The sequence below is a fragment of the Vicugna pacos genome, chromosome 4, assembly GCF_048564905.1.
Source record: "Vicugna pacos chromosome 4, VicPac4, whole genome shotgun sequence".
Classification (NCBI taxonomy): domain Eukaryota; kingdom Metazoa; phylum Chordata; class Mammalia; order Artiodactyla; family Camelidae; genus Vicugna; species Vicugna pacos.
The window spans coordinates 14,561,095-14,588,188 of NC_132990.1; the positions used below are offsets into that span (position 1 = coordinate 14,561,095).

A 27,094-nucleotide genomic window follows, 5' to 3' on the forward strand; every position below is an offset into this window, starting at 1 on the left:
GCACAGAATACATGTCGTTAACAATATTCACTGAGCATCCACTGAGAAGATAACGTATGTTTTAATCATCACAAGATCCCTTTGAAGAAAGTGTTTACAGATGAAGAAATGGAGGCTCAGAGAGGTTATATAATGTGTTTAGACTATGGCTACTTAAGAATAAGATTATGATTCAACCTTGTTCTGACTGCTAAGCATCTACCATTGTGCTGGATTCTGTCTTTATCCTCTAACAGCCTGATGCAGGCGAGAGACCAGGACAATCCTGGGATAACTCTGGAAATTATGAGCCACATTTCAGGTAGAACTACTCGATTGACCTTCTCCTCATTGTCTCCTTCCTCAGCTTTGAGCTATAACACGTATTTGCACGGCGTGTCCATGACGAACGTACTAGGCAGATCCTGACAGGACCAAGAATCTGTTGAGTCCTGTGTAGTTGCTGTAGCAAGAATCACCTATTTATCCTGAGACAAGCCCAGAGATTTCTGCCTTAGTGTTTCTGATGCTATGCAATCCTGAACTAGTGATATGTCTATTATGTCTTTCAATGACATTTTAATTTTTTACATGACATTCTATTCTACACAGCTCAGTGAGGATGGCAAAATATCACAGTTTTTTGTGACTGTAGACAGGAAGTCTTACACTCCTTAAATATTATCTGAAGCCCTGTACCATTATGATGGATACTTGATTATATTTCTCCTTAAAATATGTGATTGTTCCTGTAAATATTATCTAGAAGCTCTTTGACAAGTTTTTCTTTTTCAAGTAATGAGATTTTTTTCCACCTGTGGTGGAAAAGGAGCTGTGATAATTAAAAGAATGTTGTTGCAGATTGTAGATTTTCCAAAAAAAGTGTTAAAATTATTATTCTTTTTAAGGAATTTTCAAGATATTTAAATATAGGGGTTTTATTATTAGAGAAACAATTGCTGTCAGAAAGGAAAGTGGAAGTTTCCTAATTGTCATATGACTTTAGAATAATTTATATTAATTTAATAACCTTTATTTAAGATACAATAGAAACCTATATGATATAATCTAGTGGATGTATTCATAATTTGAAATATTTACTAAGTACACTAAAAAAGAGAAAAAGGTTTCTAATTGATAAAGTATCATCCAATATAAAAATATTTTAGATTGTTACATCTATGGTAATAAAACCATAAAACATAGTGAATAAAAAAGTACTGATTCTAAAATATTATTGTAATTATAAAAAATGTATAATTAAAGAATTTACCAAATTCTAGGCTTGACTTTAAACTTTGTTCAGAGGGTATACCAATGAGATGTTATGTAGAGCAGAGACAGGGTAATTCCTTCTCTCCATCCAGCTTCCCTCCCATCTCTTCCATCAGTTCTTATACCTCCTTTAAGTTCTGGTAAAGAATAGTGCAGAACATATGGCCTAGAAAGGGTATAATGCCTTAGCAATGTACGATAAAGATGTTTGAGAAGGCAAAACAACCAGAAAGACCCAAAACTGGAACCAGCTCAAATAGCCTTGAACAGCAAAATGGGGAAACTGGTATATTCATAAAATGAGTTATTACTCAGAATCATGAAACAATGTGGAATACATCAAAAATTAGGCTAAGTGAAAGAAATCTTATACAAAATCTCTCATACTGTATTATTCAATGTATATGGAAGTCTATAACAGGTAAAATAAATCAGTGCTGTAAACATACTAGAGTAGTGGTTGCCTCGGGGGTGGTGAATGGGATTTACTGGGAAACGACAAGAGGAAACATTTTTCAAGTGATGGTAGTTTTATATATCTTGAGAGTAGTTTGGGTCACACATGTGTATAATTTTTGTCACAATTTTTTTGTCAAAAAATTTAGTGAGGGTACATTTTATGTTTATTGACTTTATTGTAAGTTGTATATGAAGAAAATTTAGATTAAAAAGAAGTATATGGGCTTCAGACTTTTGTCTGAGTTCTGATTCCACGACCTAGCAGCTACATGACCCTGGGGAAACCATACACGTAACACGCTGTGCTTCAGTTCTCTCCTCTGAAAAACTGAGATGGCATACTTAGCTTCTCTCTCTCTTTTTTTTTAATGTTTAATTTTATTTCATTTTGTTTCTTCCCTTAATGGAGGCACTGGGGATTGGATCCAGGACCTCATGCACACTGAGCTATACTCCCACCCCTGCATACTTAACTTGTTAAACTCGCTGTAAGACAGATGATGTGCCTAAGGTTTCTACTACTTTACTTAGTGATGGTGTTTATGACACGATTGCCACTGCATAGAGGCTGCTCTGCCTGTCTCTCCATGGTCAGTGAAAAATAAGGGATGTGAATGGAGTTGGTAGATTACTGGAGTGTTTACCACACTGCAACAAAAAGCCATCCACTTGGAGGCTGTGTTCTGTGCAAATCTGACTCTTCCGGGAAGAGCAGAGGTTAACTTAATAATGATACAGGAGAAGGTGAGCTGGTTATGGCAACTACAGTGACACAATTTTCAAGGGAGGAAAGAGGAGTCGGGCTCACAAGGTGACCTACCATAGCGTGTTAGGTGAGAAGGGGGAGAGCACAGGGACATGAGTGCTAGCGTTTACCTCTCACCTGCAAATTACAGAAGGCTGACTAGAGGCTGGCGAAGAAACACTCATCAAATGTCCATAAAGTGCACTTAATGTCACCATCAATTTTCTACAGCATTTTTTGATGTGGGATGTTCCAGTAAGCGATATAACCTTCCTTCAGGTGAAAATATACAGTCAGTGCAGTGTTATCTTCTTAGAGCCAAAGATGGCTTGTGTCTCTTTACATATGACCTCTTTTTTTCCCACGTAAACTAGAATATAAAGGGAAGAAAATAATACTGAGAATAGTAAATTGATTTCTTAAACTCTTTTCTCCAGACACTGGTTTATGCAGAGGGTGAACAGTGGAAAGAGTGCTTTTAGCCTTTTAAGGCTGGACCCAACCTCTGGAGGTACTATGTGAATAATAAGCAAATCATCGTGTTTCAAGAAAACAGAAATGAGTGTAGTATTTTTTCTTTATCTGGAGGCAAACCTAAATCATTAGAGGGTTACACATCCCTTGACCAACCCGCCTGTGGGTCTGGCAGGCTTTCTTTGGGAAAGCCCATGCTAGGCTCCAGGACTGGTCTCTCCAAAGCACCCACTGCACCCATCAGGCCAGGGTCTCCCAGAAAGGGGAGCCGGTAGACTGTTTCATTTTATGGCATCAGACATGGACAGCTAATTGTTATCCTTGGAGGCGTGGGACCAATGATACTCAGTGCAAGGACAGCAATACTGGTTAGACTGTTACTACACTGGGCTAGACAGGGGAAAAATCATCTGCATCAGAAACCTCCCTAAGGCCTGCCATTTAACGAGGATTTTCTCAGAAGCAGACCCTTAGCCTAAAATTGGAATGTGTGAAATTTGTTGAGAGATACAAGGAACAAAGATAGTTATAGGGAAAAGAGCAAGGCAGCCAGGAAGGTTTAGTTACCCTTTATGTTCTAATTCCCACCACTAAATGCTTTTCTTGATTGGGCTCTGGCAAAAAATAATGCAATAAAAGCAATTTATACCATCAAGAGACTTTTTGTATTCAGTTCACCTTCACATGTGTTATCCTGTTATCATCATAAAGGATTAGCGTCACAGGAGAGAGAAACTCAAGGGAGTCAGGGCTTGGCTATGGCCCCACGGTTGAAGAAATCACTCCGCACCTCATTAAAGCACATCCTGGCATCTCTAAATCAGCCCATTTTTTTAAAAAGCGTATTTCAAAACTAAATTTTAATGTTCTTTTTTATACAAATGATATTAACTATACAAATAAAACCTGCTTATTATATCAAAAATCCAGATGAACAATACAAAAAAAAGCACCTTATTTGTAGTGAGCTGTCTGCTTCTCTGCTGTGGACCTATCAATGTTCTGTTTCTGGAGGTCACTTAAAATCTCAATCCACAAATTAGAAGATGGTTGCAGATAATTGATGCTACATCTTGTCTTTTACAGAGATTATCCAACAGACTGTTTCCAGCATATCGTGACTACCCTTGAATACTACTCGTTTCCTTCACATTTTGTATACACAGTTGATGTGCTTAAGTGCAAGGAGCTCTCTGCTGAGGTTTTATTATTAAATTTAGATGTATCCTATTGTGGTCAGAAAATGCAAATTGCACTCTTTCTACATTTTGTAATTTGTAATTTTCTCTGTAACCTCACTTCAGCAAGCCATCTTGGTTTTGATTATATGAAAATTGATGTTAACATGTTCTTTTTGCCATTTTCTACTCATTTTTATAAAGCAATAAGGGCAAAATAATGAAATACTTAAATTAACTCACAAACACTGCTGTGAAATAAAAAAAAAAAACAGGGACACTGTGATCACAACATTTTGTCTGAAAAGCAGCACCACTTCATGAGGAGCAAGATGATTGCTCATTGTCTGGTAAAGTCAAGACTCAGTTTTAGAAAAGACTAATGCCCCATGAAGCAATGAAACTAGAACCAAGAAATGATGCCCCTTCCTGTATATAAATACGTTGGCACACGTATTGTTTGAAGTAAACAGGTTGTGACACTCCTAAATCAAATTATACCTTTCTGAAACAACAAATGCGCAAGCAAAAATCCAACTCTGTTATTTCAGTGCTTACGATCTTGGATTTTATTCTGATGAAATATCTCAACACACACACAATTTTTTAATTGTGTAATATCATTTTAAAGTTTTTTTTATTTTAATTTTCAAGTTTCCTTTATTTAAATGTGTGCTTCTTTTCATCTGCTTGAACCTAAGAGGCTTTTTTTCTTTTTAATATGTGATTTTTATCACTTTCATATAACAGAAGTGTTTGATCTTTATGTCTTCTCTTATTTGTGTTTCCTTTCCTTATCTTTGCAATCCAGTGTTTATTACGCCCATGTTGTCGAAGGCTATTTTTTTTCCTGGTTCACAGTAAACTCTTTTACTCAATGGATTAAGATTGTCTTTTGGTTTAAGATGAGCTATCATCTTTGTGGATATTTTTCCTGTTATATAATGGATAATTCTCTTTCATTTAAGAATTTTAAAAAATGCAATATAGTGTATATTCATTGCCTTTTCATTATGTTGAACATCTTCTCTCCTATCTGTCTTTAATCTTTGTAAATATTTCCTTTGTGTTTCTGCGTGGTTTGCTCAGTCTGTTCCACTGCTGTATTTTAATTTTTCCAAGGTTGATTCTATACTTTATTATTATTTCTAATTATTTTTAATTACAAGTTTGTTTATTTTTAACTCTAGCAAACTTTTTTCTTGTTTTTTTCATATTATTTGTAGATGAGACAGAAGTACATAAATATGTGTACTATGTATATTTTTTGGTTTTGTGTTCACTGAGCCCATGTTATTTCTTATTTTCTGGAGCAAGTGAAACTGTTGCCTTCAAAAACGTTCTTCTGCTTCATGGAGTATTTATCTAAAAAATATGCTTTTGATTTTTCTTTTCAGGTGTAGGTTTATTTTCTTCTCTTGTTTTCATTTCATAAATTTTCTCCATCCTTTCTGATTATTTATATTGAATTGATGATAGATCTGTCTAAGCTACTATTTGCTCCCAAGTATTGTAAGGTGTGTGCTCTTTAGAATCCTTTCTTTTTACCCGAGAACCTTTTGAGTCTTTACCATTGAGCTAATCTGTCTCTTTTTTGTAGTTTTTGAGCCCTGGGCTGGAAACGATTTCTGTTTCTTAAAAGGTTATCTTTCTGGATCTGGATGACTCCCAAACTTAAGATTACCTGATTACCTTTGTAAAAAGTTAGGTTTAAGGAAAATTCCACAACATGTGTTCTGTTTGTAAGCTTTTCCTTCTCAAGTATCTCTTGTCCTTAATCCTCCCAACCCACAGCATCTGTATTTGCTAATATTGGTCCGAAGAGGGGAACATTTTTCCAAATTGATTGGTTCTTGCCTCTCTCATGTGCTCTTACCTGTTTGAGTGGGTCCTCCCCTGTGATGGAGTGATCAGAAAGTTTCATCCAGGTCAGTTTTGGTTTCATTCCCAAGGGTTGAAAGATCTGTGTTAAGTGCACCAGCTCTGGAATCCACAGGCTTGTCTTGCAATCTTAATTTCAAGTGTGTGAATGCAGAGTCAGTACAGGTTGCTGAATGAATGACCTATGGAAGGCTCATCTAGGGCAGGGAATAAGTCTAATTTATCATTTTTACCCTTGGACAATAAACATCACTCTTGATGCCATCTCTTCCCTCATCTGCAAAAGCAGGTGCAACATACTGTGTCTCGTAGGGGCGTAAAGAGGATTAATGATGTGCTCAGGATTTAACCCAGTAGTTGGCATAATAAGTACTCCAGAAGGAGTTGCTGATATTACTATGCAGCCCAACTCCTTCGTCTTTCAGATAAGAGAGCTGAGGCCCAGGGTCCGCAGAGCTAGAATTAGATCTTATCTCTGAGCCTGAGGTCAACAATTACTTGAAGGAGTGAAGTTAGTCTTAATTTATCTTCTTTCTCTCTGTGTATTTGTTTGTGCATATATTTACATATATGTGCATAATACACACCTAAAATACAAATAGAGCATACTGCATTTTATTGCCACTGTCATTAGAGGAAAAGAAAAGCTTATTGGTTTTGTTTCAACGTGGGCTTCATGGTTATTCTTGCTTTAGGATGGCTCTTGACCTTTTCCTTTTTTTCTATATGAAGCTCTCTCTTAAGCTAAATCTTCTGTCTTATTTAATAATTTCTCTAAGAAGGGTGTATAATTATTCATCAGACTAAAAACTAGTTTTTAAGATAATTCTTTTTTTTTTGTGGCCAATTCCAACTTAAGTGTAATACCTTCTCTCTATTAGAGAGGAAATGGATATATGCTAAGATTGGCTTACCTCTGGAAGATTACCTGTAGGAGTCTCCTATGAGTGGCAGTAGTTTCTGTTTAATTCACTGAACCATCAGGGCTGCTTTGATGATATGGTTGATGTTTGAAATATTCTAGGAGAAACCAGCCTTGATGGAGTTCAATAATTCTGTTCTTACACTGGCCCAGCTTACCATCAGTCTTTCATGATGCCTAGCAAAGAACAAACCCTCCACTGTGAGAAAGCACCCTCACCAAGGGGTAGTTTTCAAGGCAGGTGGCACTTCCCTTGCTCACCTTGAGGCAGGAGTTTCTTGTGTAAACCAGGGTTGCAGGATAGTGTCAACATCATCTGAGTATTTTTTTTTTATTCCAGATTTATATAGAAAACACTTCATGGAGAAAAATCAGAATCTCTTGAAGGGGGATTCAGGACTTTTAAAATAACTCTGCCATAATTTTGTTGATTTTTTTAAAAGGAAGTGTAAAAAGATTTGCAGACCACAATGATCTCAGCTCAGTAGCCATCAGCATCACTGGGGAGCTTATTAAAAATGCATAATCTCAGGTTTTACCCCAGACTTACTGGGTCAGAATCTGCATTATAACAACATTATATATATATAACATTATATGTTATAACATTATAACAGGTCATTCACATGTACATTAAAGTTTAAGAAGCACTGGTCTAATATAGTGTTTAATAACCCTGGTGCATGGTAGAATCACCTGGGTAGCTTTTAAAAGAGTCCATCACCAGAGATTATGATTTACTTGTTTCAAGTGGGGCCAAGACATCAGTATTTTTCAAAAGCTCTCAGCTGATTCTAATGCCTAACCATGGTAAGAACTACAGGCTTAATCATGTGATAAGCAGCCAGAGGATGACATCAGAGCTCCCTGGCTGTGCTGGCTTCAGCTCAAAGCTGTAAGAGCACTGCCTCTGCCTCCCGGGCAGAGAATAGGTGAAAGTGCTTATCTCAGAGCTGGCAAGGGCAGAGTCCTGTTGGGCCCCACAGTGACAGGATTATACTTGGCCAGAGAAGATAGCAGTCAGCAGAAAAGGCATATCACATCCTCAGTGCTCTCCTGATGGTTGGGATCTAGTGCCCTTCAAATCGCGGAGGAAAAAGGGATTTTCCCATTCTGAGCGTTCTCTATTTCAGAATCATTTGTAATTCTCTGTTTTAACTTTGATATGTCATTTTTTTCCTTTGGGATTGACACTGTCAGGAAAACCTACTCTCTCTCTTTAAGACTGTCTTCAGTTGCACAGAAAAAAAGTACCACTGACTGAACTTTTTAACTGCTTTACTTCTGATTCATGGTGGGAGTGACTACCCAAAGAGCAGTACAATTTTGAAATTTGTAAGAAAACAGTGTAAACTGAGCTCTTTGTAATTACACAGATTTGGTCTTGGATACAGCTCAGGGTCTTCCTTCAGGTCAAAGAAAAATACCTTTATATTTCCAAATGCATAGTCTAAAAAAACTTTCTCTCAATATCCCAAAGGAAGGTATCTTTTTTCCTTCCATGAATTCCTGCAGCATTTATTGCTTGCACATATTTACTTCATCATTAACAATGAGCTGATTTGCAATATTTCTTTTGGTCTATGTTTAAGTTATGTTATTTCACTTTTCACACCTTTATGGCTTACTTTTCTAATTAGGTCATCAACTCAATGAAGGCAAGAAATATATCCCATATTTATGGGTACTTTCCCATTGCACAGAAACTCATTTTTTCAACACATGAGAATATAAAATTGAAGATATTTGAGCTATTTGGCTTTTATTGTTTTCCCTCATGAAGATTTTCTGATTTTTTTAATCTATTCATCTATCTGTTTATCTATCTATCTATCTGCCACTTATCTATAGTATAATGCTGTCTTTAACATGTGTAATAGTAAAAAGTTCTACACATAATGAACAAACTCTTAACTTTTAAAATAAGCTCTCAGGTTAGACATTGGTGAAAAAATGAAATATATATGTATCTGTCCATCTTAACAGGCAATAGTCTACCTCCTCAGGGCTCAGGTGTGAGGACATAGCAGTGTACAGGCCCTCTTCCTAAGAGACGATGCTGCAGTGGTCCCTCCAGACAGATCTAAGTTGCATTCCACATAAGAAGACAGACAGTGCTGTGAAGGCCTATGCTTATTTTAATGCATTTTGCGTGGAAAGGCACACAAGATAAGGCATGCCATCTTCTGTTGAAGAGACCACACAGATTCCAGTCTTCCTGATAACACTGATGCCGTTACGTTTAGAATGATAAAAAAGAAAAATGGATTTATTCTTGAAGAGTTAGGTTTCTCTAGGATTTGTTCAGATCTCAATAAGGCCAAGGAATGTCCCTTCTACATTTTTTCCCTTGAATTGTAATTATGTGACTGCATGTATTTAGTACTCAAGGGACAGGAAATTTTTACATGCTGGGGTCCCAAGGCATTCTCAGTGGGAGAATTGGGGAAGAGAGACATGATAAAGATATATAAATATGAACTGCACTCAGGGATTCACAGGCTAGTGACCATTGTGAAAAACAAACCGTTGTAATGTGTAAAGGGATTTAGGAAGTCTTTACCAAAAGACCTTTGACATGAGCCTTGAATGTAGAGAGGAAGAGCATGATAAGTAATGTGTACAAAGGCGTGGATTCCAGAAAAAGCTTTAAGTGTCTGTGCAGCTCAAGATGAGACATGATTGTGCCTCTAAAGCAGAGAGTGAGTCTGTGACAAACAGTAAGAATGACTATGGGAAAAGATGAGGTGCTTGGTCATTGCAGCCAGGCCTCCATAGGTCCAATTAAGTTTGGCCTTAATTGTGCAGCCGTTTGTTTGTTAGTCGTAGTACGGCAATAGGAGAGTGACCTGAATGTGCTTTGCATTTTTGAAGAAAATAACTTCAGTGACAATGTGGAAAATGGTTTGGAATGGGAAAAAATAACCCATATTGATACCGCAGTGATTCAGACAGGAGATTATCTGTCCTGATGAGGTAGACTCACTAAGATTTGTTACTGATGAGGTATGGAAGGATGAGGAAGTAGGAAACTTTGAAAATTACTTTGAGTTTATGCAATTAATCAATATTTTGTTGGGCTGGAGAAAGAGATCAATGAGAGAAAATGCCAGTTCAGGCTTGGGACATATCTAGATTCCTGGGGCTGATTCCTGCTGTTTAATGAGCAGTAAAAGCTGTGGACTGAATCTTGGAGGTGTGGTCTCTTTTGAATTTTTGCATAGAGTTTTTTTTAAAGCAGAGGAGATTTCCTAGAAAGTGAAATATGAGAAGAGGAATGATCAATAAGGAAAAAAGTAAAAAATAAAAAGGGAAGGAAACAAAAATGTCAGTAAGGTAGGGTAAACTGAAAAGGGGTAGGAGTACTTGAACAAAGAGGGACTATCCAGATGCCACAGACAGTCGAATAGAAGGACTGAGAATGCTCAGCTGACTTGGCCACTGAGGAGTTTGGTAAGAGCGACTGCCCTTACCAGGGCAGAATGTGAATTAGGGTGAGGTGTGAAATGGGGAGGAAGTGGTTCCTGCTGGTAAGAAACGTTTAAAGTAGGTCACCCAGGAGAGAGAAGACACTTGTTTCCTTCAGGGAAGGAAGTTAATTTAGGGAAGGTTTAGGAAATGTTGAACATGTTGCTTGTGGAAGAGAATATGCTAAGAGAGAAGAGCTTGAAGATACAAACGGGTAGGAATTGAGGTGCATGCTTGTAAATGAGAAGAGAAAGAGTGAAATTAACCTTGAGATTCTGAGACTCCTACTCCTCCATGACAGCAGGGAGAGAATTAATTGTATATTTAAAAGTGGGAGGGATGAAATTTTAGGAGTTCACATCTGATGGTCTCTGTTGTTTTCTGTAAAGCAGATGATGAGATTAGCTTTTGAGGGTGGAAGCCTCTGAATGTGCCTAGAAAGAAGCGTGTTGAGGGCTCTGATGCAAAACAGTGCCGAAGACTCAGCAGAGGGTGGAGATCATAAATTTATAATGATAACAATTAGCAGAGTATTCTGTTTTTTTTTTTTTAAGCAGCACCAGTTAGCTCATCAGGGAGAGTAGAGAAAGAAGGCAGACTGATTTGTTTGCAGATTGTCAGCAAAGCTGAAGCAAAGGACAAAGGCCAGTGAGTTAAATATGCTGGTAATAGTGTCCTGAGATAGCTGAGTAGCCTAAATAGAAAAAGAAATAAAATTAAGACACATTTAGCCTAGGAACATGTGGAGGTTCTGCGAAAAGTCAGAGTATTTAGTGGAAGTTAGCGGATGTGGAATGTTGCAAGAGGTTAAAATCAAAGATAGGGTTTCAGAGAGGTGGCTAAATCAGGATGTGATAAAGGAGAGAAGGAAGGAAATAAATTATGGAGTGAATATTTAGAATAGGATGGGTTCAGGGGTGCAATATAAGTTGCCTGATATGATAGCAGAGTCAGGCTGGAGAGGAAAATAAAAGCCAGAAGTGTATGTAGCATATATTCGACACATACATGTCATATGATTAGAGGTCTGCTTGGGAAACTCAGGCTGTTTTCCCTATTGTCTTAGGACTGCAAGGTGTCTAGCCTTGAACTGGGTCATTTGATATTTGAGCTCTGTTTCAAACAAATGGAAAAAACATTGGGCATATTGTTCAGGTAATTTATGACCTTAACTAGAATTCATCTACCACTTTAATGTCCCACAGTTTTCCTTTCTTTGTGCTTAAATAATAAAAGCATCTTCTTGACTGTCACCTCCTCCATGAAGATTTCCATAGTGTTCTTTGTCAAAATCTGTCTAGCTTTCTGTCTTTCATATCTCTGTTACAATGTTGGTCATCGTCTTCCTTGTATTCTCTTTATTTAAAAAGATTATATGTTTCTCAAGGACAGTGCTTCATCTTTTAATCCCCACAGCCTTGGCATATTGTCCTGTGAAAACTGGGTACCCAATAAGTACTCTTTGAACTTGTATGGCCATTATCCTCTCATTTTGAATCAGTTCATAATATGTATCGGCCATCACATAGGAAATTGGAAGATAACCGAGTAGTAGGTTTTCATGACAGAAGTTGACAGGTCCAGCACCTGAAAAAATAAATGTAAGAAGTAGTAAAACAAACAAAAACAAAACAAAACAAACAAACAACAACAACAACAACAAAACACTGAGCACTGTGTAAGTGGGGTAAGTGAAAGAGGCAGAAAGGATGGATTCCCAAGATCCTTGCCTACATCATAGTCTTTAGTGGGAAAAAATTCTGTCTACAATCAATTTTCTATGTGTATCTATGAATTTACTGGAATTGTTTATAAGGATGAAATTATGACTCTGTGTACATTTGTGTGTGAGAGAAAGACAGGGTTGAATCTCCCTAAGGCCTTTGTCTTCACTGTTTCCCTGTAGATTGTGTTCCAAAATTTCGTAAGAGTTATTGTAATTTTCTCTTCATCTCTCCACCCACTTCAACCCTACCTAATGCAAGCCATTGATTTCAATCCTTTCCCTGGACCTTAATAACACTTAAGAAGCTCCCCGTATCTTTTTTCACATTTCAGATGAGAGTCACTTTAATCAAGTTGTGTTCATAGGAAATAAATCCTGTAATTCTCCCCTAGCTTGAGCTGAGCTGAGTGCCCCGGGCCTCTTTAAACTGCTGATGAGCCAGCTTCTCCAAGTTAAATGGCTCCTTTGATACCGGACAACAGGGTCAAAGCAGCATTTAGTCTACAATCCTATGAGAGCTTCTGTCTAGAATTTAATTCTTCAGATAATTTTATGAACTTGATGGAGCCTTCACCTACTTGGGGGTCTCATGTTAGCAATTTTATAAAAAGCAGTTTTTTTTGTCTCATGGTGACTCCTTGGTCATTTTTCATAGCCTTTAACTTTCAGTACTATTGTGTGTAATTTGACACCAGATTTTATTCTACAAAATATATTTATATTATGATACCTCATTTAGATAAGCTTTATTATTTTAAAATCCATCAGGAATTTCTAGATATAGTCTTTAACTAAGTAAATGGATAGTTAATTTACAACAGCAAACCTCGAATGATGCCCTAAGTTTAATAACATGAGTCTGTCTGATTCCTTTGACATAATTTGATAGCAAACACTTAGAGAGTTAAGAATTTTAGTTTGATAGACCGTCCTGAAAATGACTATGAGAATCATATATATACACACACACATAAACTATATATATATGAATATATATATATATAATATATAAAGCTATCTACTAGATAATGACTTTATCCTAAGTGCTTTGGACAGTGATAAACAGAACAGTTTCCATCCTCAAAGAACATAATATTAAGAACCAAATCAGAGTGTACAAAATACGTGGTAAAATCTGTTTCTCTTTTGTTTCTACTTTAACTTTGTTTTAATGGAAACTTTGTGACAGATAATCTGATCCCATGTTGGCTTCTTTTCAATGTGTTTCTCAGGGCCTGGCACACACAAATCTGAGTCTGAGATATGTCTGTTGTCAGGATAGGCCTCTTAACAACATTACTTTCCCTGTCCCCTTGCCAGAAAGTTTACTCAGTGTGAAGATTTGAGACTCTTTACCATCTATATTCCCCAGTGCTATTGCTTTTAAACACATAACACCATTTCTTTCCTTCAAATTCTCCACTTCTTTGTTTCTTTCTTTTCTCTTTACAAAAAATAGGACTATTTTGAGAATTGATTCTAAAAGTAATGTAACACGGAAGAAGTCATAAGGATTGTCAAGAGGATTTGTTGTTGCTATCATGTTGTTGTTGTTGTTGTTGTTGTTGTTTTTATTACTGGAAAAATTTTGAAGGCAAATTAAGTGTTCAACAGTAGGAGAATGGTATATCCACTTCAGGTAAAAGACTTATTCATTGCCCTCAGACTCATAGTGTAGTCTAGAGTCATGCACAAGATTCATCTTACAAAATGCAAGCATGAAGACATGGTAACCCATTTTATTATCACTGTTATTTTTGTTGTTAGACTCTCAATTGGAACACCTCAAATTCAGCTTGGCCCAAACATTTATTTATTGGAAAAATCTTCAGGATTCACTTAATTTCCTTTCCCTTCCTACTGACAACAAGCCTAGTACAGGCAGGTTTCTTTTGTGTAAATTAAAACCAGAGTTGCCTGTAGTTTTTCCTTTCTGTCATCTAATTCATTCTTCAACTGCTGCCAAACAAATCTGCAAGAATCCTTTCCAGACAAATGGCATGTCTGTTTAATGTAAGTATTAATAATCATAGGGGAAATCTTAAATTATAAAACAGCATAACATTTGTCCTACAGACAAACATATAAAATGGGAAATCTAGAAGAATGGCCTTCTGGTTTTACTTAAAACCTATTTGTTCACTCTGACAGCTCCACCACCAACTTTTTTCCTGACTCACAGCTCAGAAATATTTTCCTCATTTTTCCATTGGCTCCTGGTTCCCTTGCCTTCTCCAATTCCTTTACAAACATTATAGGTGTATGTTGCAGAATAAATTGATCTTAGCTACATTACCAGAAAAATAATGGTTATAATTCAGTACTTTTCTGATAATATATATATATGCTCATATATATATGACATTTTCCAGGAAAAGATAATGCTTTATTTTCTAAGAATTTGTGATATGGATTTTTAATTCCAGCACAAAATAGATAAAGGTATTGCATTTTACAGTCTACACAGGAACAGGAATTTAATGTGTGGGAACAGCCTGCTCATTTACTAGAATAATATATCCTAAACAGCTTCAATGTGTTCATAGACAGCAAACACTGAAAGCAGTAATTGGAAAAATACATCACCAGTCCAAATGTTCTTGCAGTCTTGAGTTGGAGTCCTCTTAAATTCTTTCTTTAGTCAGGATAGAGGATTCTAGAATTATTGACTGAGACCCACATTCTAAGCAGTTTAAGCTATAAAAATATAAAGGATATAGATAGATCCATAGTTTGATTAAACTGAATGCCCCCCTCCCAAATTTGAGAAGTCCTTAAATTCATTCTTTTATTTGTATGTATTATTCTTTTAAAAACATTTTCTGGATGACTAATGCTATAGAACCATAAGGTTAGAATTTGAATTTCTACCATAAAGTAGAATGCATACATAGTAACCATGAAATGTTTGAGCATCTCTAATAAAGTGTTTTGTTTTAGAACTAATAGAGTATTTTCTAGTGATTCTAACTTATTGAAACCATAAACACCATGAAAAAATAATTGTATCAGTTAGATAATGCTAGCTGTTACACTAGAGAAGAATCTGAAACTCAAGCTTCATTTAGTGGAAGATTATATTTTGCTCAAAAAAAGACAAAAACAGCTGTTCCTTATTGATGGTAGAAGGAATTTTGCTCTATTCAGCAATATATGGAATCAGGCTGAAGAGGCTCTTCCAACTTCATTGTGCGACTCCCAGGGCCCCTCTGAGGTTTATAAAAATATTGTGACCCTCAGGCTGTCTGTGAGGCAATGTGAAAACGCTGCTTGTTACAGAGCAACTGGCAGATCTAGTGCGATGTCTCTGGCTGCATCCTTAACCTGAGATGTGCTTGGAAAGTAACCCAAGCACCAATGATGGTGGTGGTGATGGTGATGGTGATGATGATGATGATGATGATGATGATGATGGAATCCTGCTGGGATCAGTGCCACTGTTGGCATGAAATGATAAAGTTTGTGGAGGATGGTGAGATATAGAAGATATGAATGGCTATAATTGAAGATGTATTTTTATTATTAAAGATTTGGCTATTTCAGTTGCCACAGCATAGTAAAACAATAAAATTGTGGAACAGCTTTGTGACACAATGAGTCCAATCAAACCCAGGTTGAATGTGGTGAGCTTTCTTTACTGTCTTAGTTATGACACTCACTGTCTTCTGAGTAGTGTTCTCCTTTGCTGTCCCTGACACCACCACCCCCTGCCCCCCAAAAAAGAGAAGCCCTTATGTAGCACTACCACCCTATCCAAAACCCAAACCTTCCGATGGAGAATACCATATATAATACAGAAGAGCAAAGGAAATAACCCTGTTGGAAATAATAGAAAGCAAATACAGAAATACCGACTTGTCAGTCAGGTGGAAAGAGCATGGAAGAATTTAGGATCCAAGTGGTACATGTCACTTTTGCTTTCATTCTATTGGCTAGAATAATCACATGATCATAACTAATTACAAATAAGGAGGAAAAATAGAGGTCTAGTTGCTTGACAGTAAGGAAGAAGCAGTTTAGTGATTAGACAGTAGTCTCTGCTATATGAGCTATCAATAGAAAGTCAATATGTGGCAAAATTGTATTTATAACTTTTAGTTTTATTTACATGCAGATATGTGTATGTGTATAGAAATGCCATAATTGAGATGTTTATAATCAAATAAACCAAATTAAAAATAAAATTGTCTAAAAATAATTATCAAGGTAGTAAGAGTAATTGTGGTTGTAATACTATTTCTCTTTAATTTCTGTAGTATTTCTTATCCATGTTTAAGCCAAACACATGCAATAAAAAATGTTTGCTGCTTGTTTAAAACCCTTAGATTTTTACTTTTTTAAAAAAATCTTTCATTAAGTACAAGAATCTTGTACTTAAGCAAGAATAAAAAATTGGAATTAAAAATAGCATCTAATATTAATTCAGCTCTTAGCATGTGCAAAGCCCTATTCTAAGTGCTTAACGTATATAGGTCATTTAATCTTTATTTCATTCATCTGAAGTAGGTACTGTTTACTATATGCATTTTATAAATGGGATAAATGAAGTTCAGAGAATTTAGGTAACTTGTCTGGTAAGACGCTGGATCTGAGATTGAATCTCAGATATTCCGGATTCAGATTCTGAGCTTCTAGTCAATGTTGAGGAGAAACAACAAAATGCAAAGAACCATTGTTGGCTCCCAAAATACTTTGTAAAATGATGTCCTAGTTAATAGAATGTCTATATATTTGGTATGATTACACTTAGACTCAGGTTTTTTATGTGTACACACATATTTTCAAATTCATTATACTCCAAATGGAATGGGTGGTAATGCTGAATTTAAGATAAATTTCTTAAAATATCAATCATTTATCTCCCACTTAAAATCATCATGTTATTAGGATATAAATTTATCACTAATGATTTACTAGGTTAGATTTTAAATTATTAGATGTCACAACCATTCATCATTTCTGTTTCCAACCTCTCACACCAGTTTCACTCCTCTTCACTTCATTAGCTTGCTGATATTTACTTGGCTCTCTCTGTGGAAAGTGAAATAGACCATTTCTTAAATCTTTTTTGTTATAAATGCTAGACTTCCTGGATGCTATGCTGCTATAATTCAGTGGAAAAGCAGCTTTCATTGTCCTTGCATCTTTGTTTCCCAACAAGGAAGAGAACACGGTCTCTAGCCCAGACCCATTATAGGTACAGGTGTTCTTTAGTGGACTCATTCCCTCCTGCATATATGAGTTAGTTTTTGTCACTTCTACTGGGGCAGTCATTGTACTAAGTGCTTTTGAGTCATAGACGCATTTAGTCTTTATAAAATCTCCATGTGTTAGTTTTTTATCCCCAGGAAAGGAAATTAAGGCTTAGAGTAGTTAAAAAAAACAAAACAAAACAAAAACAAGATCAGTTACTGCAGGAGCCTGTATTTGAACCTAGAAATTTTGACTCTAGAGGCAATCCTTCACTACTCTTTTAACTCCAAGCTGTTACTCCACACTTAAGTCATGCCCTGTCCCATGGTCTTTTCACCTTTTTTATATTAATTCCTCGAGGATGCATATTTAAACGCCTACCAGTTCTCTTTGAAACCATTGCTCCTTTTACTGTTAAGTGAGCATGTAGGGTTTAGGTGGTTCAGAGGATAGTAATGTGGCTCATGAGAGGAAGTACTGAACATTTACAACGTGTCAGACTCAGAGCTAAGCACTCTATTTAAAATACAGTATGTTCAAAAATCAGTTGCATTTCTTTACACTAACAATGAATCAACAGAAAAAGAAAGTAAAGAGACAATCCCCTTTAAAATAGCACCCAAAGTAATAAAATACCTAGTAATAAATCTAACCAAGGAAGTGAAAGAATTATACACAGAAAACTATAAACCAATGATGAAGGAAATTAAAGACTTAAAAAAATGGAAAGATATCCCATGCTCTTGAATTGGGAGAGTCAATATTGTTAAAATGGTCACACTGCCCAAGGCAATCTACAGATTTGATGCAATCCCTATCAAATTACCCAGGACATATTTCACAGAACTAGAACAAATCATAGTAAAATTTATATGGAACTATCAAAGACCTAGAATTGCCAAAGCATTACTGAAGAGAAAGAAAAAGGGTGGAGGAATAACTCACCCAGACTTCAGACAGTACTATAGAGCTACAGTCATCAAGATAGCATGGTATTGGTACAAAAACAGACATACAGACCAATGGAACAGAATAAAGAGCCCAGAAATGAACCCACAAACTTTTGGTCAACTCATCTTCGACAAAGGAGGCAAGAATATACAATGGAATAGAGACAGTCTCTTCAGCAAATGGTGTGGGGAAAACTGGACAGCAGCATGTAAAGCAATGAAGCTAGAACACTTCTTTACACCATACACAAAAATAAACTCAAAAATGGATCAAAGACTTAAACATAAGACAAGATACAATAAACTTCCTAGAAGAAAATATAGGCAAAACATTATCTGACATACATTTCAAAAATTTTCTCCTAGAACAGTCTACTCAAGCAATAGAAATAAAAGCAAGAATAAACAAATGGAACCTAATGAAACTTACAAGCTTCTGCACAGCAAAGGAAACCAGTAAAACAAGAAGACAACCTATGGAATGGGAGAAAATTTTGCAAATGAAACCGACAGAGGCTTGATCTCCAGAATATATAAGCAACTCATACGACTTAATAAGAAAAAAACAAACAACCCAATCCAAAAATGCGCAGAAGACCTAAACAAGCAATTCTCCAAGGAAGACATACAAATGATCAATAAGCACATGAAAAAATGCTCAATATCACTAATTATCAGAGAAATGCAAATCAAAACTACAATGAGGTATCACCTCACACCAGTCAGAATGGTCATCATTCAAAAATCCACAAATGACAAATGCTGGAGAGGCTGTGGAGAAAAGGGAACCCTCCTACACTGCTGGTGGGAATGCAGTTTGGTGCAGCCACTGTGGAAAACAGTCTGGAGATTCCTCAAAAGACAAGAATGAATTTACCATATGACCCAGGAATCCCGCTCCTAGGCATATATCCAGAAGGAACCCTACTTCAAAATGAAACCAGCACCCCAATGTTCATAGCAGCACTATTCACAATAGCCAAGACATGGAAGCAGCCTAAATGTCCCGCAACAGATGACTGGATAAAGAAGAGGTTGTATATTTATACAGTGGAATACTATTCAGCCATAAAAACCAACAACATAACGCCATTTGCAGCAACATGGATGCTGCTGGAGAATGTCATTCTAAGTAAAGTAAGCCAGAAAGAGAAAGAAAAATACCATATGAGATCACTCATATGTTGGAATCTAAACAAACAAACAAACAAACAAACAAAGCATAAATACAAAACAGATATAGACTCATAGACATAGAATACAAACTTGTGGTTGCCAAGGGGGTGGGGGGTGGGAAGGGATAGACTGGGATTTCAAAACTGTAGAATAGATAAACAAGATTATACTGTATAGCACAGGGAAATATATAAAAGATCTTATGGTAGCTCACAGAGAAAAAAATATGACAATGAATATATATATGTTTATGTATAACTGAAAAATTGTGCTCTACACTGGAATTTGACACAACATTGTAAAATGATTAGAAATCAATAAAAAATGTTTAAAAATAAATAAATAAATATTAACCTTAGGTTTATAGTTAAAAAAATACAGTATGTAAATCCTCAAAATTCTTGCGTAGATAGTATTATCATCATTTTACAGATGAGGAAACAATCTCAATGATAATAATTAATTATTAATAGCTTCTCCTAAGAAGAGCTAGACTCAGCTCTTAAGTGCAGGGCTATGTGATCCAAGCTCAGAGTTGACCCTAAAGCAGAGATTTTTAGCCATTAGACTAAGAATCTTCCCTAAGCACTTAATACTGGATTCTTTCACAAAAATTAATTTGTTATCACTGCATACAGGGATACAGAGAAAGAAAAGCACTAATGCGGACAGGTGAAAATGGTTACAGTGAAGTGGCATCTGCAGGGGGCAACCCCATGATACAAAGTTCATCAGATGACAAAGGAGTTTCCTTGTGACTCCCTCAACTATACATGATGCGTGCCTAACAGGCACACTTATTTTTATTTTCCAAACATTCATATTTTAGCCACTTTCCGAGCTTTTCAGTGTATTAAAAATATATTTTCATATTTCTAGATACTAATGCCTGTGTCATAAGCCTTCAAATTATATGCCACCTTTAATACTTGTTCAGAGGAGTAGTTATTCTTAGTGTCATATAGCTTCTGTCAATCTTTGTTTTACTTACAGTTCCCTTTAGTTGACTTAAAAATGTGAATTTTGTTTATTGGCCATAAAGGAAGTTAAAAATATATTGAGAACATTTCATTAGGTTTTTATTCCTGCCTTCTTATTTTCATTCATTTTATTCTACTTAGCAGTGAATAAGTTCAGTATGATTTCAGTTGCAGCATTTTCTCATTGAGGCATATTCTGCCAAGATGCTGTTTTCTGAATGCGTGTCTTTTAATTGGGCTTGCATGTGGTAATAGATGTAGGACTCCCTGCTAGTCCCTTTCTGGCTTTTATAATTCTCAGCACAGATGGTTTTTACGACATTACTTCTTCCTCCCACCTTTTGCCATCCTGACAATAAATACTGATACAGCCCCCTAAGGTATTCATTCATTTCTCAGGCCTCCAAACAAACCAGACAGTACCTCACGACTGGGAAGAGTGACAGTGGGAGGACAGGGTCATTACAAGACACTTGAGCAGAGCAAGTCACCACCCTTGGGAATTTGAAACAGACAGTGCAAGACAAAAATGGAGCAGCTCTCACTCCAGTCAGTATTCTAGCCTAGTTCTCCTTAAGGTCTATTTCAGTGTTTTGTTTTGTTTTGTTTTGTTTTGTTTTGTTTTGTTTTGTTTTAATTCCCCAGAGTAGGAAGTGAGATGGAATAAGAATACGTAAATTAACTTTGATAGAATCTCAGGAGGGTTGATGGAGAATATGGAAGAAACTGTGGGCTGTTTGGGGTATTGGTGCCCTTATCTACTGGCCTTTGAGGAAACATTGACCTTGGGAAAAATTGTGAAGCCTGACTTTAGGTGCTTATCATTCTCCTGCTGTGCCTCTCTTTATTCCCATCGATGTGTTCCATTCCATTAGGGCCCCACTAGGTTAACTGGCTGGCAGATGTAACAATTTTATAAGACATATTGATGTTTATTTTGTTCATCCAACAAATATTGATTTATAATTCATTCTTTGCCAAGTGCTGAGGATTTAGGAATACAAGGTGGGCTAAAACAGTCACCATACCTGTGAACTTTTCATAGCAATTCATCACGCTGTATAAATTCATAATTGCAAGTCAAATTGATAGTATGAAAGAAGGAGGCATGTTTCTCTGAGAATATGTGGTCAAGTACCCTAACCTAGAGTGGAGTGGGGTCATTACATAGGGCTATCTTTCCTGAAACTTCTGAGATACAGAAGTGTGGGGCTGCATGGGTGACAAACCTAGTATCCTAAAATACATTGTGGAACATCAAGGAATCAGGTTGCCCTCTTCAACAGACTTCAGTGTGAAAGATATTTGTTTATTTGGGGGAAAAATATGGGATACTGTGTATATCATGAAGATAAGAAGAATCAGCCCCATTTTAAAGGTCCAAAAGTTTGACTTAAACTTTTACTTGATGAAAATCTACCTGGGAATTTTGAAACAAGTCCTCTAGTTTTGCCAGGACAACTATATTTGTTCTTTGAGAAGATATCTTTTAAAGGCTGATTTTTAGTAACATTCACTATTTTTGAATGTTGTGTTCCATGCCTCCATTCTTGGGTATGAAAACCATTGTCATCAGAATAAGCTGAGTTTAAAACCAGCTTATGCATCTTTATGCTTGATAATGTCCCTGGGTGCTTGTCTTATCTGAGTGATCATTTCAATGTCTTTGTTGTTTATAGGGCCCCTAAACCTCCTCTGCTTTTCAACTCATAGACCATTTAATGTTTTCAGAAGCACTGTTTGAAACCAACCTTGAGAAAGGTAGATGAGACAATAGAAAAAAGCAGTAGACTGACATTGAGACACTGTAAGAACTATTATATCTTCAAAGCCAAAATACATGGATGCTTCCTAACATGGGGTTATAGATACAAACATTAATGAGATAGGGAATATTTATGCCCTCAGATTGTAAATGAGTTTTATTTATTGAAAAAAGCAGAGATTGGATTTTCAGTGGAGCTTATAAGAACTTAGAAGTTATAATTGTGTCTGAGCAACAAGTAGAAACCTGAAGAAACTGAAATATCAACAACTCTGCTTAGATCTACCAGAGAAATGAGGTCACAGGGCAAACCACTGTCTCTAAAATTGGAGAGACATACAGGCTAGATACAGAGAATCACAACTTACTAAAGCAGGAACCTGTGAGTAGAAAGCTCTGGGAGCCAGTACTATGGTAGGAGAACCCCAGTATCTGTAACTGGTGAATTGCTGGAGACTCAGTGGGGACAAGTCTGAGAGTTAAAAGCTCCAGGAGGACCCCATCAGAGAGGGGCCCCCAGACTTTCATGAGTTTTAACTCCAGGAGCTCTACCAGATTCCCACAGTGAAGACTGGAGAAAAATCCCTTTGTGCTTCAGGCAGGAGGAGGGGAAAAAATAGTGATTTTGAAATAGACCTGCCCTCAAGAAACACTGTTTTACCAAAGCCTAATCTGTTGGGGTTTTATTAGAACTCAGCTGACCCAGGGGAGGGGAAATAACCAACTCCAGCCCACTCGAGGTATTCCGTCCCACCTACAAGAGAATGGGTGGGACTGAGAAGCACTGTGAAGTTCACAGTCCGAGAGCATGAGCTCACTGGAAGACTGAGACCTACCCACAGTCCTATAGAATGCGCCCCCTCCTTCTGCACCTTAAACCACTTTACATAAGGGCTATGTATTGCACTTCTTTTCACTTTGTACAGCATGTCTGACTATCAAGAAAAAAAGAACACTATAAGCCATACTGAAAGGCAAAAACCCAGTTTGAAGAAACTGAGCAAACATTAGAACCAGAGTCATATATGGCAAGAGTGTGTGAATTATCAGACCAGGAATTTTAAAATCTATGATTAATATGAACAACATAGACAATGTACAAGAACAGATGGGCAATGTAAGCAGAGAGAGGGGAAGTGAAGATAAAATGTAAACTTTTACTTTTCTTCTTAATTGAGCTAACAGATGACAGTTTTTTTTTCAAAATATGGCAAAATGTATTTGATGACTGTAGTTTGTATATAAGTGAGCTGAATGACAGAAATGATACAAGGAAGGAATTAGGAATATTTGTTGTTATAAGATATTTATATTACCTGTGAAGTGGCATAGTTTTACTTGAAAGTAGATTTAAATTAGTTGTAGATGTGTATTTCAAATTCTAGGGCAACCACTAGGGATTAAAAACAAAGACATAAAATTGATGTACTAAGTAAGAAAAGAAAAGTGAATCATATAAAATTCTTAATACTTTTCAATCAGAAATGGACTGCTCCATCAGGCAGAAAATAGTAAGGACATAGTTGAACTCAAAAGCATCATCATTCAACTGGATATAATTGATATCTATAAATGGGTTCACTCAACAACAGTAGAATACACCTTCTTCTCAAGTTCATATAGAACACCACCAAGAAGGGTCACGTCTGGGTCATAGAACATACCTTAACAAAATTAAAAGAATAGAAATCATACAGTGTATCCTCCCAGACCACAATGGAATTAAACTAGAAATGAATAACAGAAAAACACCTGGTAAATCTCAATATTCATGGAGAATAAACAACATATGTCTAGATATTATTTGGGTCAAAAAGAAATCTCAAGAGGAATTTAAAGATATTTTGAACTAAATGAAAATGGTAATACAGCTGATCAAAATTTACAAGGTGCAGCAAAAATGGTGCATTGAAAGAAGTTTATAGCATTGAATGAGTATGTCACAAAAGAAGAAAGATTTAAAACTAGTGGTCTAAGTTTCCTTCTTGGGAAACTACAAAAGCAAGAACAAATTAAATCTGAAGTAAACAGATGGAAATAAATAATAAAAATTAGAGAAAAATCAATGGGATTGAGAACAGGAAATCAACAGAGGGAATCAAAAAAATCAAAAGCTAGCTTTTTTTTAAAGATCAGTAAAGCTGATAAGATTTTAATCAGGCAGACAACAAGAAACAGTAACAACAAACAACAAAGCAAAAAGAGAAAGAGAGAGAGACAGTACAAATTACTAATACCAGAAATGAAAGAAGGGACATCACTATAGAGTCTATGAATGTTTGGTTAGCAAATTTGGTAACCGAGATGAAATGGACCTATTAAAAGATCCAATCTCCCAAAAGTCTTACAAGAATAAATAGACAACCTGAATAGGCCTATATCTATTAAAGAAATTAAATCAGTAGTTAATAACCTTCCAAAAGGAAGGGGCAGACCCAAGTGGATTCACTGGTAAGTTCTACCAAGCACGTGTGGAAGGAATTATACCAATTTTCAGTAATCTCTTCCAGAAGATAGAAGCAGAAAGATTACTAACTCATTTCATGAGGCCAGCATTAACATAGTACCAAAACCAAGACTAAGGGTTTACAAGAAAATAAAATTACAGAACGGTGTCTGTAATGAACATAGATATAAAATTCTTAACAAATTCACAGTAAATTGAATACAATGATGTGTAAAAAGAATTATATACTATGACCAGTTGGGATTTATCCCAGGAATCCAAGAAAGTTTCACCATTCAAAAAATCAATTAATGTAATTTATTATATAGCAACAGATTGAGAGAGAAGAATCACATTTTATATCAACAAATACAGAAAAAAACATTAAACAAAACCCAACACCCATTTATGATAAAAACCCTCAGCAAACTTGGAATAGAGGGGGACTTTTCAATTTAATGAAGAACATCTACAGAAAACCTACAACCATTGTCCTACTCAATCATGAGAAAATTGAATCTTTCCCACTAATATCAGGGAAAAGACAAATTTCCTCTCTTACCACTCTTTTTCAATGTTATACTTGAAGTCCTAGTAATGCAATAATAAATGAAAAGGAAATGAAAGGTATACAGACTGAGAAGGAAAAAAAATAAAACTGTCTTTTTTTTTTTGCTGAAAATCTGATCATCTACGTAGAAAATCTAAAAGAATTGACAATAAAAATGATTATAGCAATATTGCAGGATATAAGGCTATTATATAAAAATAAATGACTTTTATATACCAGCAAAGAACAAGTAGACTTTGAATCAAATACTTAGTGCCGTTTACACTAGCAAAAGTTGCAAAAAATGCTTAGGTGTATATTAAACAATATATGTGCAGGATCTGTATGAGGAAAACTACAAAATTCTGATGCATGAAATCAAGCAGCTAAATAGAGATTCCATGTTTACAGACATGAAGATTCAATATTGTCAGTTCTTTCTAACCTGATCTATAGATTCAATAAAATCTCAATCAAAATATCAAGTTATTTTGATGGATATTGACAAACTGATTCTAAAGTATATATGAAGGTAAAAAACCCAAAATAGCCAAGCATAATATGGAAGCAGAAGAACAAAGTTGGAAGACTGGCAGCACCTTACTTCAAGACTTACCGTTTACCTACGATAATCAAGACTGTGTGATACTGATGAAAGAATACACAAATAGATGAATGCAGCAGAATGGGAAGCCCAGAAAGAGACCTATATAAATATAGTCAACTGATCTTCAATGAAGGCACAAAAACATACAATGGAGAAAAGATAGTCTCTTCAAAAGTGTACATCCACATACAAAAATAAATCTAGACACAAATCTTATATCTTTCACAAAGATGAATTCAAAATGGATCAGAGATCTAAATATAAAATGTAAAACTATAAAATTCCTAGAATTACCATAGGAGAAAATGTAGATGACCTGAGTATGAGGATGACATTTTAGATACACATCAAAGGCATGAGTCATGAAAGAAAGAAATGATAAAGTAAATTTCATTAGAATTGAAAAATACTGTCAAGAGAATGAGAAGTTTTTGAAAACCAGTTTGATACTTTCTTACAAAACAAAAACATATCTTAATCATATGACAGCAATTGTGGTCCTTGGTATTTACTTAAATGAGTTGAAAACTAAAGCCCATAGAAAACCCTGCACACAGAGGTCTATAGCAGCTCTATTCATAATTACCAGAAATTGGAAGCAACCAAGATGTCCTTCAGAAGGTGAATGGATAAACAAACTGTGGTAACATCGAGACAATGGAATATTACATTCAGTGTTAAAAATAAGTAAATTATCAATCCACGACAGGACAGAGGAACCTTAAATACATATTAATAAGTGAAAGATGCTAATCTGAAGAAACTACATACTTTATGGTTACAACTATATGACATTCTGGAGAAGCCAAAACTATGGAGACAATAAAAAGATCAGTGGTTGTCAGGTGCTACCAGGGAGGAAGGGATAATAATAGAGCACAGTTCTGGGGGCTGTGAAACTACTGTAAGATACCGTATTGTTAAATTCGTATCATTATATATTTGTCAAAACCCATAGAATGAACAACATCAAGAAGAAACTTAAAAGTTTGGGCATTAGGTGAGAACGTGTCTATGTAAGTTCACTGATTGTAACAATGACACCACTCTGGTGCAAGATGTTGATAGTGAGGGAGAATGTGGGGTAAGTCAAGGAGTATATGGGAATTTTGTATTTTTAACTCAGTTTTTTGTTAACCAAAAATTTCTCTTAAAAAGTTAAGTCTATTGAAAACAAAACCAAAAAAACTATAGTGCCTTGGGGTGTTGGTCAAAGAGCTTGATCTGGAGGATATCAATGTGTTACTTGATACTCAGACCTAAAATCTCACAGAACACAATTCCTAAGGACTTGAAATTACAGAGGTTTGGAGAAGATGT

At 35.9% G+C, this 27,094-nt stretch overlaps 1 protein-coding gene and 1 long non-coding RNA gene across 3 annotated transcripts in view; one reads left to right on the top strand and one right to left on the bottom strand.

Moving 5' to 3' along the window:
* The window catches only part of LINGO2 (leucine rich repeat and Ig domain containing 2), a 1,052,619-nt gene that overhangs the window by 399,830 nt on the left and 625,695 nt on the right, over nucleotides 1–27,094 (top strand). The window lies entirely within an intron of this gene.
* LOC140695821 (uncharacterized) lies at nucleotides 11,717–14,729 on the bottom strand. Its single transcript, XR_012071645.1, has 2 exons — nucleotides 14,694–14,729; nucleotides 11,717–11,968 (listed from the first exon to the last, which is right to left on the bottom strand). It is a non-coding gene; the product is annotated as an uncharacterized lncRNA (long non-coding RNA).